This window comes from Camponotus floridanus, unplaced genomic scaffold (genome assembly GCF_003227725.1).
Source record: "Camponotus floridanus strain SB8 unplaced genomic scaffold, Cflo_v7.5 scaffold61, whole genome shotgun sequence".
NCBI classification, from domain to species: domain Eukaryota; kingdom Metazoa; phylum Arthropoda; class Insecta; order Hymenoptera; family Formicidae; genus Camponotus; species Camponotus floridanus.
Window position 1 is genome coordinate 100,701 of NW_020229781.1, and position 19,831 is coordinate 120,531.

At 36.1% G+C, this 19,831-nt stretch overlaps 1 protein-coding gene across 11 annotated transcripts in view; it reads left to right on the plus strand.

The window, feature by feature from the left end:
- Positions 1 to 19,831, plus strand: part of LOC105254472 (neurobeachin) — a 182,222-nt gene that overhangs the window by 42,235 nt on the left and 120,156 nt on the right. The window lies entirely within an intron of this gene.

Sequence of the window (19,831 nt, forward strand, 5' to 3'; positions counted from 1 at the left end):
TGTCCTCATTCCTGTATAAATAAATCTTATTACCGTTCTTCGTTAAATTTCGAAAACACGACTTAAATATTCTCGTTGTCGAAGATGATAAAAGAAAACACGTCGAATCTCGAGTGTGTACGGAGTGAATTGGCCAAAGTCTTTGAGTTTTGGTCAGTTTAATCGATGGAGCGTCTCGCTCTCATCATTTTCAAACTACTCGACGATGGACGTGCCCGTCTACTGCTCCAGGCAACCGCAAAACCGCGAGCGAAGGCTTATCGAGTTAAGCCCGGTCAAAATCACGGCTCGCCGCGTCTCGCCTCGGGCTACGGATATCTTCGAAGATACTACCGAAATATTCGGCAATTCCATCTAAACGAGAGAAAGCCGGTCGACCTTCGCAGCAAAATCCAGTTGATAGGTAATGAAGATAGGAGCGCGAAGGGAAACTCCGAAGGGGGAGAACGTCGAGAATTCTCCAATTAAATCCAGGGTGTGCCCTAGCTATATCTATTCCTTCTATTTTCTCTCTTTCTCTTTCTATCTGTTTCTTCCTCCTTTGCTACGAACTCTATCCCTCCATGACCTCATTGCTCTTGAATTGTGCCCCTTTGTTCCCCTTTCCCTTCTTTTCTCTTGTTATCCAATACGCTCCCGCCTACGACAGAAATCTAAATCCTTCTTCAATAGCACGAATACTCCGGATAGTAATTCCGGATTTGTAAATCGTTTTACGTGGAAGCGTTTTTATTTCTCGCCACTGGATAAATTGCGTTCAGGTATCTCCATGATCGGATAAAGCAGTTAGAAGCGTTAGCCTTTTGACTATCTCAATCAGAGAAGGGATCAGAATCCTGTTTCTGATTATCTTGTTATTTGTAATTGTTCTTAAAAATCGCTTTAAGAGAAACTTTAAAATTAAATATCTTTTGTAAAATTTATTTATATAAATATATGTCAAATTTATTTATTAAATAGCACTAATTTAACGATTTAATTTTCATATTCTCGATGTCTTACATATTTAAAAAAATTTTATAAAACCTATCGCGCGCGCATTCTTGAAACATTCTATTACAAAAATATAGATAATAATAGCTCGATGATACTCATATCGGGACGCAAAATTAACGTTTCTGACGCGTCACTATGTCCTCTGGAAAACAATTAAAGTACTCGAAATGTGGCATAAGTGACATAAATCCGCGGCTCGCAAAATTTCATTTCTGCCCGATGAATGCACTTCCGGGATAATGTGCGCGCTCGCGGGTGGCATGTATAAGAGCGGACCAGAAAAAAAAGGGGGAAACTGATAGAAGGGAAATGGGACGAGGGTGATGGTGGAAAATAGAGAGGACTACGCGATAGGGTCGGTTCGCGCGTGTAGGCCAGGAATCGGACAGAAAGGGAAGTTTCGTGAGAAGACGGGGGGAGGGAAGGGGGAGGAGATACAGAACGTGATTAATCGGTGTTACCGAGCTAGACGATGCGAAAGAGGGCGCCGTGACAAAGGTCGACTTCGCCATAGCACCTCTACGCACCGGGACGGTAACGAGTTAACGACGGAGGCCGGCTCTCGTCGACACGACGCGGGCCATTACCCATGACAAATACTGCGCTATGACGTTGACTTTTTCTTTCCATCCGCTCCGCTTTTCGCTCCCCTTCCCACCGTCCATCCCGTCGTATCATTTCGCGTCAGTCGAGGTGGCACTGGGCCGCGAGAATGAATTTTCGCTCGGCAACGGACTTTTGTGTAGCACGGATGCTAAAGTCCGGCCATTAACGCGAGTCGTATATCTCATGCCAGTCGCAGAATGGTCGGACGAGCTTTCTTATAGTATATCTTGGAAACGAAGGATTTGTGCCCGGAACAGTTCGTCTGTTTCCTTTTGAAACGACGGATAGCAATTGCTTAGGATTTACGTGTCGTTTATTCCGACAATGGCAAGTCAGTCACATGGATATTTGAGAAGTGCTTGCAAGAAATGTTCGAAATTATATTTATATTCTTTTGATTCAATTTTACGAGAAATACAGTTGACAGTGAGTCATGTCGTGAGAATTTTTCATTTTTAATAGTGAATGTCGTGATGTGACTCTTTTATCAGAATCGTCTCAATGTTCAATATTGTGAAAAGTATCGTGACATAACGTATGTAAATAAATAGGTTGTCAGATAAATTCATAGAGAATGCGTTTTTTAAAGCAATTTCCTTATAAATCTATCGTCAAGATTGACTTAAATAAAAAATACTATTGTGTAAAAATTTGCGATTAAATGCAGCACTTTCAATAGAGTTTCTTAATTGTTCAACGCTACGTGTATATAAGAGCCGCCTAGTTTAGTCAATATGAGATTATATCGCCAGACGGTTAATGCGAGCCTCTGAAAATCTTAGCGGTGCTATCATGGTAAGCTTATATTATCATCCTTGGAATATACGAGATGAGGGAGGTGCACGGTATAATTGAAAATACCGAAGCGCACTTGAAAATGTCGATAAATCCCTGATACCTTGCCATTCTGGCCGTGGTCGTGACGTGAGCCCGATTCGAGGGATACGGACGAGGTTGAATGAGGCGATCGAGAGCTGGTGGAGTATGATGGCGAGCAGGGGATGGTAAAGACTGAATGGGGTAACCGCGCGTAACACGTGTATCGTTGATTGGATGGAGTTTGAGTTTGAGTTTGCGTCACACGCGCATAAATATAACAAACACGGTACATTATATATTTTTTAATTGCTATGTATTATACGGTGCATCGTACCAGTATTTTCTGGTAATGACAGATTCTTTGATGAACGTGGAGTCAATTTTTCGTTGGTCAAAATTGAACGGGAGAAGCAATTATGGAGTTAGTTAATGTCGGAAATTAAAAGCTTCAGGCGAGCTTGGCTTCGAAGCTCTGAGTCGTGGACAGAAGACTGAATAAATTTTTAATGGATTTTGTTTTAACAAGTATTGGATTCAAGATTTATTTATGCCAAGGTATGTGATATTAAAAAACTCAAAAGTTAATTTTCATCACACACACACATACACGAAAAGGAATATATTTTATATACGTCAAAGAATGTCATAAGAGAAATAATGATAGACTTACAGGATATCTTGTGCGAGTGCTCTACTTTAAATTCGCAATGAAAAACAGGTAGTAGAAATTTTGAATGAAGAAATGAGATAAATAGACGAGCAGAAATTTGCACGTTATTATAATCCGAAGGTAATACCATACTCATTTAAAATATATAAAATATTACATGCAAGAATTTTAATTTTCACACCGCAGGGAGATATATTTTTTACCAAGCCATCAATTTCCTGTTTCAATATACACACTTGCTTTTTTTTTAAATAAATAAAAAAAAATTATCTTCAAAAAAAATGAAACAAGATCATACATCTATATGACGTGGTTAGTCATTTACACGTGTTTCATTATTTGTATAACATGACGCACAATCTAACTCGTTTTTGACGTCATACCGTACAAGCTATCCAATGATATTTACAACGATATAAAGCGTGGAGGAAAAAAATGCGCGAGTGACATCACGACCGCAAACCGTCGAGGCTCGTAATGATTTTTTGCAGAGCAACTTGGAGTTATATAGCGCGCGAAAAATGTGGACACTCGCGAGTGGGTACTCGCATGCGTTTTACGTAGGAGAACGTCGCTTCGTTTACGGATGCGATACCTTCTGTCACCCACTGTCGAGGATATTTCCACGGGCGATGCTTTATTACGAGCTTTGCGGGCGAGATAACGAAGCGCGCAGATAGACGCGGGAAACATGTTTTCTCACTTCCCACGTGCTGTACGAGGGCAATCCCACGCAGAGGGAACACATACACGTGGCTTTTCTATAGTCCGCATAAAAATAGAATCTGCAACTGTATCTCGCAGTTTTCGTTGTTATGCAATGTTTATTTCGTATTTCGCGCGATATTCTGCTTTAACGAGTATAATTTGCTATTACGTTTTTCATTGCATATTCGATATATATCATATATATCATGTATATTTTTCTTTAGAAAGAAAATTAATAATTTCTCTGTATTATGATCTATGAATCACGTATAGATAAAAGAGAAAAAAATCTTTTTTTGTAAATTTACCCATGAATTTTTTATCAAAAGAAAGCAAATGTATGAATTATTATAATAACAATTTTATTTGGTTACATAACTTGACTATATAATTTTATTTTCCTATATAATGCAAGCTTTTGTAGTATAAAGCAACGCTTCTCGTTAAACATCAATTGTATACGGGATATAAATAAGCTAATTGGAATTACATAATTGCAATTACTTTTACAATTCATACCGTTTGCTTTATCAACTTGCGCGTAACGTTTCCACATTTATATGAGCAAATTAAAAAAAAAAAAAACAGAATTGTGCACGGAATTAAAGGGATCGACGCAATGTACAATCGGTTGAGCGCGATTTAAATTGGGACCGTAGGGTTGCAACGATTCGAATTTCGCAACCGGACAAAAGCGATCGCTTGCAACCGACAGGTAAATCGATGGAACGATGCCGCTTTCATTGATTAGGATCCGGCGTAGTCTATGGCGCGTCCGAATCGGAAGCCGCAAACTCACGAAACCGCGAGCCAAACGAGCGTAGCAGCAGCTGTGTGCCCGTTGCTGCGTGTAGCTCTCTTGAAACGTATGTCGCAAATAGTGTGTCCCGCATATGTATCAAGCCGGCATTCTACCGGCGTACTCGCCGGGCACCATGCAAAAGTGATACAGATTGAATTGCGGCGTGACATAATTGGAACGTATGAACGGTGCCGCTCTTGAAGTCAGAAGGAGGAAACCTCACAATTACGGCGCCTTTAAATGCTCGTGAACGAATGAAAGGTACACGCGAGCTGGAAGAGGAGGCGACCGGCAAGAGAACAAGATTCACATAAGGGAATAAGGGATTCACGTAAAGGGAATAAGCTCTCGTCCGGTTTGTTGTCGCGATATCTTCTGTTTATTTGTCCTCCTCTCTTTCGGGGAAACGGTATGTGTAGTACGTACTTCCTATCGGTGTTTCCTATCTCGAACGGTCGTTTTCTTTGCTCTCGAAGAGATGCGTCGAGTCTGATTATGCGATATACGCGGAGCGAGATGTGAAGGTAGGAAAACCGCTCGTCGCGCTTTACGGTGATATTGGCTACTTGATATCGCATATTTGGATAATACTCGTTATTTCAAGATTGATTCCACACTCGGAATACTCGGTGGAAATCAACGGCAGTGGTACGATCGCATTTTCGCGTAATTTATATGCATGACCGCGATATCACTCGTGATCCAATCGTGCCGCGAAAATAGTCTGACATTACGTATTTGATGAAGTTCGCTGATAGTACTCGTTCCGCACGTGTGCGAATCTAAAGGTTACTGCATAACTAATGTTCTCTGTGTTACCTTTAATTTACACTCCCGTATGAATACTGCCTATAAAAAAAAGGACAGAAATATATTTCTTCTTGCATATTGAAAAATGTTATTTTCCACATATTTTTAATCATATTTCGCGTAAAATAATAATATAACGTGAGATAGCTAGCCCTTTTGAGATAAATAACTCATTAACAAGCATCTTCGCTTGACGTTGCTTGAAATATCGCTATCGTACACACAATATCGTTAACGACTTTATGAGGCCCGACGATTATTATCTCGCGAATTATTACCATGCTCGTTGGAGCTATCTATGAACCCAATTATATAGCGAGTACATTGTACGGCGGAATCTTATACACGTTCTAAGCCTCCGTAAGTTTGTGCTTAGCCGAAGTACTGACCTATTTCTCTCGAAGCGTTTCTGCACCGTCTCGAATTATATATCGACTTCATTTTGGCGTTTCACAACCTGATAACGCCTGCATCCGGCATCCTTGCTGCCTGGGCGATTGTGCTGCGGAATTATGAAAGACTTTGATGAAAACTTTATCTCGACGGCATACACGATGGGAATATAAATGCCATTGCGTCCAACGGAAATTTTACGTTGCTGAATAATTCTATTGTGTATTATATTATATGTGCCTAACAGATATATAAATTATTCGACGCTCTGACAATAATGGCATGACTGCGGATCAGAGATTGATTTTTTTCCCACGTAGGGCGATTCATAACGATGATCTTCGTTCGTCTATCGAGAGAAAAATGTTTAATCCGTGTTTCATTTTCCCGACGACAAAGGCAACAAAAGAGTGCATATGCATCTTGCATATGGTCTATTTGTTCGATATGTATGTGTGAAAGCATCACGCGGGCTCGCAAAAGTACTTTTCGCTACAGTCGTCAGCATTGACCGGACTAGGTCGAATCTATTCAAATAGCTAGCAAACGATGAAAGTTATAGCGCTCAAATTCAGATGGTTGATTTTTATTCCTGCCGCTCAACTTCCCCCGGGCTTTCACTCGGACTTTTTCTCGTTACTTCGCCGTATGATTGCGAGAGGTAACGATAACGACCTATTGTACCATTCTCTGCTTCGCGGCGGCGAGAAATATATCTCATACGTGAAGCCATTCTTTAGCAGAAGCTTTTAAATATATATTTGACAATAAATATCTTGTTACACAAATTTTTAATTACGGGGAATATTATAAATTAATAGTATCTTCCGTTCCTTGTTAATTTATTTTAAAATAAATTGTTGAATATCTTCATTAAAGGAAGGGTTAATGATACTCTGAAATGATAAAAGGTCGACTCTGGAGAGTGACCCATTTGACGTACCACGGGAGAGCAAATTAAATGTTACGCGTAATGAAACTTTGAGAACCAGATTCCGTGTTCGTTCATAGAACGATCCTCTAAAAGGGCGGACTTTCGTAGATGCAGAGGGATGCGGTAGCGATAAAAGCACTAGAGGAAGTACGGAGAAAGGGGCCACGAAAAAGAAGGAAGGTTACGTCTACGGAATAGTAGACGTAATTCGGGATAGTAGCCTTTCGACCCCGGCGCTTCGTTTGATCTTCCCTCAGAGACAAACCGTCGTCTTTCTACGTCTCGTCGACTTTCAAGTGTGGCATCTGCGTCGGCAGATGCAACCTAACTTCCTGTAACTGTGTTTCCTTTTTCTTTCGCTTTCCTCTCTCTCTCTCTCTCTCTCTTTCTCTCACACACGAATTTTACAATTCTCGCCCACTATTTTCGTTGTCGATTTTTGATCATTCTCGCAACTGACGTACCTTATAATAATCATTACGACGAATCAGGCTAAGGATTATTATGACTCATTGCGACAAAAGATGTCGCATGATTTTGTGTGGTATTCTCAAATACAATCGTTAAATGTTTTTGAACAATTTTCGCACGCGGAAAATGCAATTAGTCGCAATTTAACGCAAACTTTATATACATAACAAAATAATGTAATTTTGAATAAACAAGAGTTCGAAAACACATGTTGCGCGGAATATATTGTATGTAGGCTTTTGCGATGATGTCATTGTAAGAAAGTTATATGAGGGAGAAAGAGAAAATTATCATCAGCGGATATATTCTACGATTTCAACTTATATTATTATTATGGACATTTATCGTTAAGTAAATCGCACGACTGCGCGTCGACACTAGCACTCTCGTCATTAAATCTGTGATTCGATTTACTTACATTTGCTCGTTATCATTTGTTAGCGCTTCGCGAAATTTTCCACCACGTCCGTAGAAATGAAAATGGCATTGCAGAAGCATGAAACTGAAAAGAAAAAAAATGTAGGATAATGGTCGGTACGATGAATATGGCTTGTTTCAGTGTGTTGTTCAGTATGTATGTGACGCTCGTAATTTCTGAAGCGTAATAAACTATCCTTGGTGCATTTTGATTAAATCTAAACGCATTAACAAAGTTTCCATTATCATAGAAATATGGAACTATCAGAATCGCAGCAAATTCGACTAATTAGCGTGTGTATACGGAATTTCGCAGAATTCTCAGATTTGTGAATGTTCGAAACTTTCCCATTAATCTAATGATGAACCATTTTATAACGGCAATGTTATTAATTTATAACTTTGGAATTTTTTTAATTTTATATTTTCTGTAATTTTCTACGATTTACGATCTTTTTTTGATGTAAGAAATTATGTGTTTTCAACTTTTGGATTTAATTCGCTTTTAAATAGCGCAGTTTATCTTCATTGCCTGAATATTATGAATTTAAAAATAGAGATAAGAATTATATTGTATTATTTTAGTTTCTCTCTGGCGAAACATTCGCATTTAAATCACTCGAATAAATAACGCATATATGAATTTTAAGTTTGAGTACACACACATACACACAATTATTTGCGATAGCTGATAAATAGAATCCTATGTGCTATGAGCTAGACACATTTTAAATGTAAAAGTCGAATAGAATTCATCCTATACTTTGCATTTGACGTTCTAGTAAATACAATCGTTGCGTCCTGAATTCGAAAGCAAACTGTCAGCACCAATATCCAGTATAAACTGGCATTGGACGTACATCCCAGATAAGAACTTGGTTCTCTGCTCGCCGAATCGATCTTGGTACGAGTCCTTACACAAATAGTTTCAACTCCGCTGCATCATCTCTGTCGATACATCTTGATCAATCATTCGCACGTAGATAGCGAAGGTTGTAATTAACTCTTTGAGTGTTCGAATTACGAGAATTAGTAGGCATCGAATAAAGATATTTGATGCTATTTATAAAATGAAAATAAATACATAAATATTATAAAAATTAGTATTTTATAATTTGCCTCTTCAATAATGTAAGATTCCTTTAATATTCTAATAACATTAGAAATTTCCCATGTCATGCATATATATTATACATTTATATATAAATATAGAGATACAATTCTGTTTATTAAGCATTAGTTATGGTAATTATAAGTCTTAATAATTATTGTATTTTTATTTTATTATACGTTATATTGCACATTATATACATGTATATAAAACTATCAAACTAACTTTTAAATACATGAAGAAGTAAAAGATATATATATATATATATATATATATATATATATATATATATAAATCTATATTAAAAAACGCGTTTTCAGATAGATTTCCGGTATTTTTGCGTAAGAAAACGAACATCTCGATGTAAAGCACTGGCGCGCACTGGAATTCGACGTCAGGCTTAGATATTCATGCGCGAATGTTTCGCATTCTGAATTGAAGCCCGTCGATTACTCGTCGTATCATGGCTCGTCGGGGTCGATTATGCGATGTCACGCACGACTGCCTTTCGCTAATGCTCCGATCTTGCAGTCTGTCAGAGTGCGATGCCGTAGCCGCACTCAAAGCACGCAGGTTACAAATTACAGGCGCCCCGACGCTCGTCGGTGCCCTCATGTCGCGACGTAAAATTATGATCTCCCTCTCACCTCCAATTAAGCCGGCCGCCCACGCTTGCTTCCCTGTCGGCACTCGATCTTCTGAAAAGCACGGCGGGCGCCCTCGTGACGTCAACATGCCGCGGCCCTCAGTTTTGTTTGTCCCGAGATTTCCCCTACGCATATTTTACCGCGTAAAAGACGTCACTAACTCTGAATCGTGGCTTCGACGTTATAATTCCATGTATTTTCTCTGTGACGTAAGTAATTCTCGTTTAATTTTTAACATTTTCAAAGATGTACTAATTGACTAATAATAAATCGCATATTTATTCATAAAAATAGTTAATTTGAAATCTTATATAAAAATATAATGTATAAAAAGAATGAGAACATTAAATCTATTTCAGCGAGTGAAGGAATTAATCTATGCAAATTATGATTAATGCGCATTCAACAAAATCATGATAGAATAATGCAAGGGTTGCGCAGTATAACAACAGACGGATCGATCGAAATGCATATCTGACCGAGAGGTTTCTATCGGTTGGAAATTGGTCCACGCTATAGGCATTGTACTTCAGAATGAATGATCCATATGTAGCCGACAGTGCTAACAACGAGAAACACAAACAGACCTCATATTGCCTACGGATTGAATCGCTAAATTTCATTGCGTCAAGATGAGTCACTCCAATCACGTTCAATTATGGGCGAAGTACTCGAATGGATTAGATCGATCCGCATCATCATTATCGCTTGATAAGTACGAAGCCCTCGATGAAGAAGATGAACTACCAATCTCGCGATATTGCTAGTTCAGATTTGAATTTTATATTTATATCGATTAATCGTGTTTATCTAAAGTAAAATACACATGAGTCTATTCAAATATTTATTATATTGCACAGCGAACATTTATGCAATAATTATTTTGATTGAAAAACGGAATTGCGTATGAAAGGATTAAATATTCGATACGTTATTACAAACATCAATTGTATATCCTTTTAGGCGAGTCGTATATAACAATGTCATCGTTCCAAATTCGGTCAGATCAATCATTTTTTTGGTTCTCGGAATTAACAAACGTATTGACAAATTGTTAACCATACGTGGGAAACGGACATTCATGAAAACAAGATCAGCTCGATCGATTTTAACACAGCACTCTGTTTTCGATACGAAGCATGCTAACTCACTGTAAATAATGACGTGCACGGTTTTCCGACAATCTGACAGATCTGTAACTGGCACGTTTATTTTAATTAATCCATTAACTGATTCTCACACATGCATACATACAACACACACATACACACACAGACACACACACAGAGTATTGCTAAAATTGTTCGAATAGATAGATTTGTCATTTAGAACCGATAAACTGTAATATGTACCGTAATAACTGCAATATCTCCAAAATATACTTTGATGATGAAAGTAAAAACTCTTATATACTTTATATCAGACACATTGATGTTTGTGACACACTAGTAAAGACACCAGTCGAGAAAGATATATCATGTTTACTTAATCATATTAGTGAACGCAGATGTTAGAAGATAATATGACCTAAAAAAACTATAAAATTGACCATTAAAGATATAAAATAAACATATAAAAATGATATGGATTATTGTAAAAAAACTTTGATTACATATGTATAGAATAGAAAATAATAGAAATAATAATAGTGTTGATTTTTAATAATCTAGCGGTAATAAAATGCATTTAGCGTTTTTTTTTAATTAGCATAAGTACACATGAAAATAATTTTTCAGCATTTGATTATATCATTTTATATTATTACTGATTATATCATTTACTGTAATGGCTGCCAGTTGATATATTGCAATGAACCAAATGAGTCGAGCGTTATTTGCACTGTGCGTCCACACAACGAAATAATTAGAGTGTTGGTCAGCTTTTTTTTATCTGTGAACTAATTCTCATTAACAACACGAGTTCATGCGTGTAATTAACAATTTGTTTAAAGGAACGAGTTTCCGCAGAATTAAACGATAATAAACATAGTATCGCATATATTTTAAATTTTCATTATCTCTCATTAATTGAAATGTTTGTTAATTGAAAGGCTATATATTTCCGAAACTAAATTCTAGGAAGAATATTACGTTGAGTATTTCCACTGACCTTTCCCTCTTTTATATTCTGCTGAATAATCTCTATGGGTTGCTATAACATTTTTCAACATTTCGAAACTTTTTTACTGCTACCGACATCGGGAAAGAGAGCAATACTTCGTGCTCGAACTCAGCATATTTGGAAACTCTCTCTCGTTCCAGAATGCAACTATTCGTAACTGGACAAGGTATGCAGTGTCGGAAAACTTCAGACTTTACAACACAACGAAGTAATATTTCTCTATATATTGTAGATCGGATCTATCCAAATTCTCATTCGCGAGTAACATACTTTCTTTTTTCATTGTTATGCTCAAAAACTCATTAATAAATTGTATATACAGGCGTTTATTATATTCGTATATGCTGTTAGTTAATTGTGATGTGTACATGAACATGTTTGTAAAATGTTACGAGTTTTATATATTATGAATATTTTCCGAGATATTTTATATAGTTTTTGTAACATTACGCCAAATTAAAGTATAAAATATCTGTAAATTATTCAAATTTTGGTTATCCTACATAACTTTTAATGCTGAATATTACGAGGAATCGACTTGTATAAAAAATTAGGATAGTTTTATTAAAAAAAAGATTAGGTTGATTTTTACATAATTTTAAAAAAATAATTTTAACTTTTCTCTCGAAACTTATAAATTTTGTTTGAAATATTTTTTTGTATGACGTCAAGTTTCAAAAAAAACACTGTAACGTTTTATGTAAGACATTCTATACATATAATATTTGAGAGAGTGTGATGGGATATATAATATTTTAGTATGTAAAAAAGTAATTTACTGCAGCTTAGATTCGGAATTAATAATTACAACATATAGAGATTATTCAATAAAAGGGAAAAATCGTTCAAGATATATGTACACAGTCTTTCTATTTGGAATCATTATCCATACTTCTCTTGCTAAATATCAGGAACTAATCGCGGGATCAGAGCTTTCATCAAGCACAAAAGAGATCATTACCCCATGAATAGGATCTCGCACAAACAAGACACCAACGCCGTCTGATTTCTCCCGCGACCATTCTCATCTTTCCTTCCTCTTCTGTCGTCCTTTTCTCTCTCTCTCTCTCTCTCTCTCTCTCTCTCTCTCTCTCTCTCGATGACTTTAAACGATTCCATTTCTATTTCTTCTAACCAAGATTACCAATAATAGTAATATGAGAGAGAGAGAGAGAGAGAGAGAGAGAGAGAGAGAGAGAGAGAGAGAAAAGGAGAAGGAGAAAAGGAAAGAAAGAGAAAGGAGGAGAAAATAGACTCCAATGGACTGTCATTATTGGACTTGTTTACGACTTAGTCTTCTAGTATTCACTTCTAGTATTCTCATTAAAGCCGAAGGAAATACGGTACGCAATCCGGCAGGGTGTCACAAGTTTCATTAATTAAGGGGAGCATTTCTAAGAGAAGTGAGTCGACGTTTGCCGTACACGTCTGACAATGTTAAGTAGCATACATGAGAAGAGATTAACATGTTTCAGAGATGGTGTTGATAACATCCGTCAGATTAATGTATGACTAATGATTATTGAAGCTGAACTCCTGAATTGTTTACATTTCTTATACAGTTATCCGAATGTCGAGGGAGCAAATATTCAAGAATAAATAATTTTGAAATATTAAGTTTAATTTTAATTTATCTCACTTTTTATGCATTATTCATATAATTTTTTAATACCTTTAGAAAAATAATTTATTTTATACATTTTTTTTTTCACATATTATCAGAGTTTTGTTTTTTATTCAAAAATATAGCGTAGTTAAAAATTCTGTAAGCATAGGTAATACATCTAGATAATTTGAGCATAACTTTAATGTGTGTATTTCAATAGTCGCGTTTACACTCATAGATGAAAGGAAGATAATACTTACGTTATCTAAACGGTGACAGGTAGGGAAAACCGCTTTGTTAATTGTAATGTCGGACAATGCGGAAACTCGATTCGTGATCTCACTTTTGTGACGCTCTTCATGACACGAGCAATGGCATGGTTCAGCATTTACCAAACATGATCTCAACTCGAGATTCGTCGACACGCGGACATTGAGCTAGGAATCGTGAGATTGACCCCGACTTGAACATCGCCCCAAATGCAAATCGGATAGTTTACACCGGTGCAACGGCTCGAGACGGCTTTCCGATTATGCCTTCTGACGCATGTTGAAGGACGCTTGACGATGGTACGACATCGGTCCGGTGTCAGTCCGATTTCAAGGATGACAGAACGCTTACGTTGGCGATGTTTCGTGGTCCCAATTACAACGGAGAATTTCTACCATTAATTTCTTCTGCGACTCCGAATATCATAGTAATGGAGAATATTGTCAAATGTTGGCTTCAATGCAAAAATTCAATTCGAACGATAGCAAATTATGCGAAATCACAGAAAATTATTGAAATGATTATTATCGTTACTATATCATTAACATGATTTTCTGTATATTTGAACAAGCAATTCGACAGATACGATTCAATCAAACACACGTAATGAAGCGTGCACGCATCATTATTACTGTTTATCGCACATAACATTTTCACCTGGATTATGCATACGAGAAAATTTACATTCAAATGCATTCCGATATTTCGGAATTGGTTATGCTATATATGACCGATTACAGCGAGTGCATTAATTCGCGGACACGTATACGCCAAAATCTGCGTTTTTCGTCGTTCTGCGTGTCCTATGATGAAAGCACTGTCAATAGGATGATTTCCATTAGCTCGCTTGGCCTATTCACTAATGACCCTTACCTAACGACGCAATCTATTAACGGGCACGGCCAGCGCAGCGAAATCTCTCTATACTGTACATACATAAATGGCTGGTCTCCGTGTTGCGGGAATCTCGACGCAATGTATGTTACTTATCGGATTGTTCCGGATAGTTTCAGGAGTTTGTGATTTTGGTTCTCGTAGTGATGTCACGTTTCCCATTCAAGTCAATGTACTGTCATCGACACAGTTGAAACGCGATATGCGTATTGCTAGTGCCTCTAGAATCACGTCTGTGAAACTCGATTTTCACAAGCATTGATGTGTAACGGACATCTCTTTGAGAATAAAAGCTATCTAACAATATATATATAGTATAGAATTTTTACTAGGCGTTATTTAACAATAGATTTCCGCACTAAAAATTTTGCGTTTCTGAATATGAAGTTTCTTCCATTGTCAATGGAAATAGAATATGTTCATTGACAAGTAGAATACGATTGGATAAAGATATATTTTATAAGAGTTTAAGATAACAGTTTAAGATAAGCTAAAGGTTAGCTTTCGATAAATGGCTTTAGCGATTTGTACAACTTAGATTTTTGAGTTATTATTTACATTTTTCTTTTTCGTGTTTGTGCATAAAGCTACAAAGACCGAATATAGCATTGATGATTCATTGATGATTGACCGTCTATAACATATCTCGCTAAGAGAAGAACAATGCTTGTGAATCTAAAATCATCCGACATGGGGCGGTAAATAATTAAAAACAACGCAACTTAAATATAAAGACCAAACAGAAAGTAGTACACAAGCGTAAAGAAAAGAGCTGACTGTGGAGAAAAGTTAGTTATATAATTCATTTGACGTGACTTTCTTGAAAAAAAATGAAAAACTTCCTTGAAAAGACGAAACTAAAAAGGCTTCTTGAAAAAAATAAAAAAAATATATAAAAATTTCATTTTAATTAAAAAATGAAAAAATTCTCAAAAATAGAAAAGTCAGTGTTATGGATAAATACAAATATTCAATTTTCTATATATTTTATTCACAGACATTCATAGATATTCTAACTTTAAAACGTAAAACAAAAATTATAAATTTATATTTACATAAAAATGTTTGAAAATTTAAAAATTTTTTAAATTATAATATAAAAAATTTATTCTACATATATTTGACATAGGTACATTACACATTATATTCAACAAGTTCAAAATTTATTATGAAATATTTCTCTTTTTTCTTATTTAACATCTATATAAATTTGTATTACTATCTAAATTTGACGAGACTTATGGTTTATATTTCTTGAAGTTGAAATGAGTCATAACGCGACGAAATGTTTAAGAAGGAGCAGCAAAGTTTCTGATTTCTCAACAGAGGGAGAAAAATATTAAAATTCTCGTCTCCCTACGTTATAACCGAATGACGTCAGAACTCATAAAATAGCAAGACAAGATAAGCGGCACGTGGCCCAAAATTCTCCGGGATACAGTTTGCCCTATTGAAATAACCTCTGGCCTATAGCTTCAAAAGAGAAATCCCCATGGTAGATCGAATGGCCACGAACCGCGAAGAAAACAACATCTATATATAGACTGATGGTTCGAGTATTATATATATACCCAATATATATTCCACAGCTTCAATTCTCGATTTCTCACTCTGATGGAATAACAAACTGTCGAGAGTTCTTATATAAAGATATTGGTTTGCAATAATATTGAATGATGAAGAACGAGAAGTGATACTATAAAAAAAGTTATTCGAATATGTTACTCCAATATTGATAGGAAAGAACATAAAGGTAGGTTTTGTGCCCCATGATTTTTCGCGACTGCATCTGCAACTTTAAATAAAAAATAAATCGCAGGGTTTCTCGCTGTTATATTGCAGTTAGCATGACTGAGATTATTTCGACATATATATGCAACGTGTATGTCATATGTGCGTCGTCGCACGCGATATTACAAATTCAAATGCAACACTCATATTGTCAGAGTTATGTTTCCCAGCGGTGACTTGTCACAGAGTCGACATTTCAGAACGCGTAGCCGTAAACCCCTTACACCGATATGTAAATATTACCAATGGAGATCTCGCGGAAGTCTCACTGGGGCACACGGAATAGTGGACCGTATCATCTGCCGATTGAAATGCAGATCTCGATGTAGATTAATGACATCCCGAAGTAGATGCGTGCTCATCGATCCGCCGTACTTGCTTACTCTGGCAGAAATGATATAACGGTCGTGATCCTCAGATCTCCCGCGAGATGATATACGTGAGCATAGACGTTGCATAGACGTGACTTATAATACATTTCAAAACGCAAAGGACTTGATAAATAATCTATACATATTAGTCATTAAATTAAATCGTGCTTTTATTTTTCATGCATATATAATACATTTATATAATACATTTATAAAAAATATATATAATACATTTATAAAAAAAATTTATATATATACAACTAAATATATAAATTTATATATATATATATATATATATATATATATTTATATTTATATTTATAAAATTTATATATATATACTAATACTAATTCTTTATATTAATTCTAAAGTATCATATTTTATAGCAAATAATTTTAAAGCAAAAAGAATATGTCATATTCTATTTCCATTATAAGGTTTTTGTTTTAAGTTACAACAATGAATTAAGGCCAATGCCATGTACAAATATAGAGCCAAGGAAAATACACTTTCAGAGGAAATGGAAGGCATCTTAAATTTCACAAACAAGATTTGTCGCGTTTCTAAGGTAACTCAATAAAGATTTTCTACACAAACAGCACGAACTTCCATTTACCATACTTCGTACGAATATCGACTCATGCAGAACTGACAAATCAATTTTCGGTAAAATTTATTTACAGCTATGCCGCTTTGTATAAATAATTGTTGAGTTACATAATATAATGAAATGAATTTTGCTAGCGATCTATAAAAGAACTACAAGCTAAGTTATTAAATTTCAACAATAGAACACTAAATTGAGTGAAATTAATTAATCGAGTGGAAATAACACAAACACAATTTCAACAACTATCTCTGTATTGAATCGTATGCAAGATACATGTGAAATATTTGATTTATAGAAAAAGATTTTAATGTGTATGTCCTCTTTTAGTGTAAAGCAGTAAAAAAGAAGACTTAAATATTAAATATATCATTATCAATTTAAAACAATTTGATACATCTAGCTTTGTAAGTTCACAATTTTGCTTAATGGATCTCGGCGAAACGCAAGTTAAGTGTACGCTCTGCTTTGCACAGCTGTTTTTGTCAGAAGGATATGCAGGTGTAAAAGCGAGTGGTATCTAATTAGCGGTCAGCTCTGCCAGTCGACCTTAATTCACCAGTTGAGGCTCCCTTTTCGCTCGTCCGTTCTCTCGGTCGTGCGTATCTATAGCATCATTTCAGTCTAGTAGCAAGCGGTATCGTGTTTCAAACGGGCGCATTATGTACTTTGCATAACCGTTCATGCATTGCAAAATAGAAATAAAAGAAATATTTTTGCTACACTCGACAAGTACGCTAGTGACATGAATTACCTAAAAAGAACTTAGAATCTTAAAAAAATAGAATAAATTAAATGTTAAATTATTTAATATTTGGATAAGTTTGTATCGCGTTAAAGTCATTAAATTCTAGTGCTCGAACAACGAAGGGACATAGTAAAATAGATACCTATACGAAATTGCTTTTTCTGAGAAAAGGAATGATGATACGACGACAGAGAATTGCAGATTGATCTCCTTTTACACAGGAAATGTTTTTTAAACGCTCCCTCGATTATCCTTTCGATTCTCGGCACACGGGCTGTTAAGATCCGCGCAAGTGATACGGGTCATCGAGAAATCGTTTTGGCGGTGTCGTAACCCCTCCATCGGCAATAATGGTACTCCACCCCTTTTCTCCTCTTTTCTATTGCTCAGAGAGTTATTTTCCTCTAGGGATGAACGATTTCCGGCAACGGTCGTTACGTGATAATATAAACTTTAAACTACGCAAATCATGTTATTTCCTATCCCAGTTTTCCCGTACAATGATAAGCGTGTAATATTAATATTCATGAATCGATGCATAAATCTCTTCTCTTCTTGTCAATTTTTATTACTCCAATTACATAATAAATATTTTTTACTCCGAAAAAAGATGCTTTTAATTCATAAATTGCTCGCTAAATATTTTTCCACTATTAAAACGCATGATTAAGTAACACTTTATTTTTAACAGTTTTAATATTTGATGGATAAAATAGCTAGCAGCATATACGTAAAATGTAGAGAAGAATTAAATTAAATTCCTCCCAGACGCGGAAGTTATACTTACTTGGTGCATCGCGTACGAAAAAATATAATTATAAAACGTTATAAATAATTGAAAGCGTGTCAAGCGAAAATGTTGCTTCACTTTATACCATTTTAATCTAATATATCTGTTTGTACGCAAAATGGCAGCATTCTAATCAGTTATCATCAAATCATCCTCTTGCAGAGATTATCTACGGCGTCGAGTTAAACACGGTGAAATGTTTGTTGAAACTGCCGAGGCTTTTAGTTTCGAGAGTTATGAGATTGAGTGATGAACTTTGTCATATTATTACGCGCAACATGAGCTTTTGCCATCATAGTAAAAGCGCTAGGGAAAAGCAAGATAGTCCGAGCTGCTATCGAACGCGTTTCTATATAATGATTCTGTTTTCTCAAAGTTAGTTTACATCGGCGCTAATCATAGTATCAGTTACAAGTTTCATAAAAGAGTAAAATTCCTTTGTACAGAAAGTGCGCTTTGCTTTTAGTCTCATGTGCTTCACAGAAGAATAGTTTTAGGAGTATTCTTTCGGAATGTTACGAAGCCGATACGATCCCTCTTCGCGTAATGCTAGTCGGGATTCAACTTCAACTTTATAATTTTAACAACTGCTCTCGGAAACTGAGAGATCTCCGGTAGCGAATTTGATGAATGCTGTTGAATCGGGATGAGCTTCGTTTCAATTGCCGGCACAATCAATTTTACAGACCTTCCTGTGTAAGTTATGAATTTTTACGAGCGATCGACGCTCGTAAAAATTGGTCCTGACCCTTCCGCAGACACAGATATGGCCGTTTAAGAAATTCATGATCGATACTGGTACGTACGTCTGGAAGAAGACGAAGCAGAGGAGCAAAGAGAACGAAGGGGTGGAGAGATGCCGAGGATGAGCGCGAGATACTTCTCCGGAAATTACGCTCTCTCCGCGGAGGCAGCATTTCCGGTCCGGCTATATATAAATCGTCTCAGCAAGAAGAATAACCGCAAACGGACATAGCCCGTAAACTCTTCGTGCCCGAAATATTTTGTCTGTGTAGTGTAAAAACACATTTTAGATAAAAAACATATCATTACGCAGTCCATTCAAATATGCTCAAAACTTCGTCAAATAATTTCTATCTGTATTTTGTCGAATCGTCCGTACAATGCAAATTGCGTATATGATACGTGAAATTTTTACAGTGAGAAAAAGTGCAAAACAAAAGCTGCTTTATTCCTTTAACATTAACCCTTCGTGCACAACGTATAATATTGTAATGCTTTTAAAAAT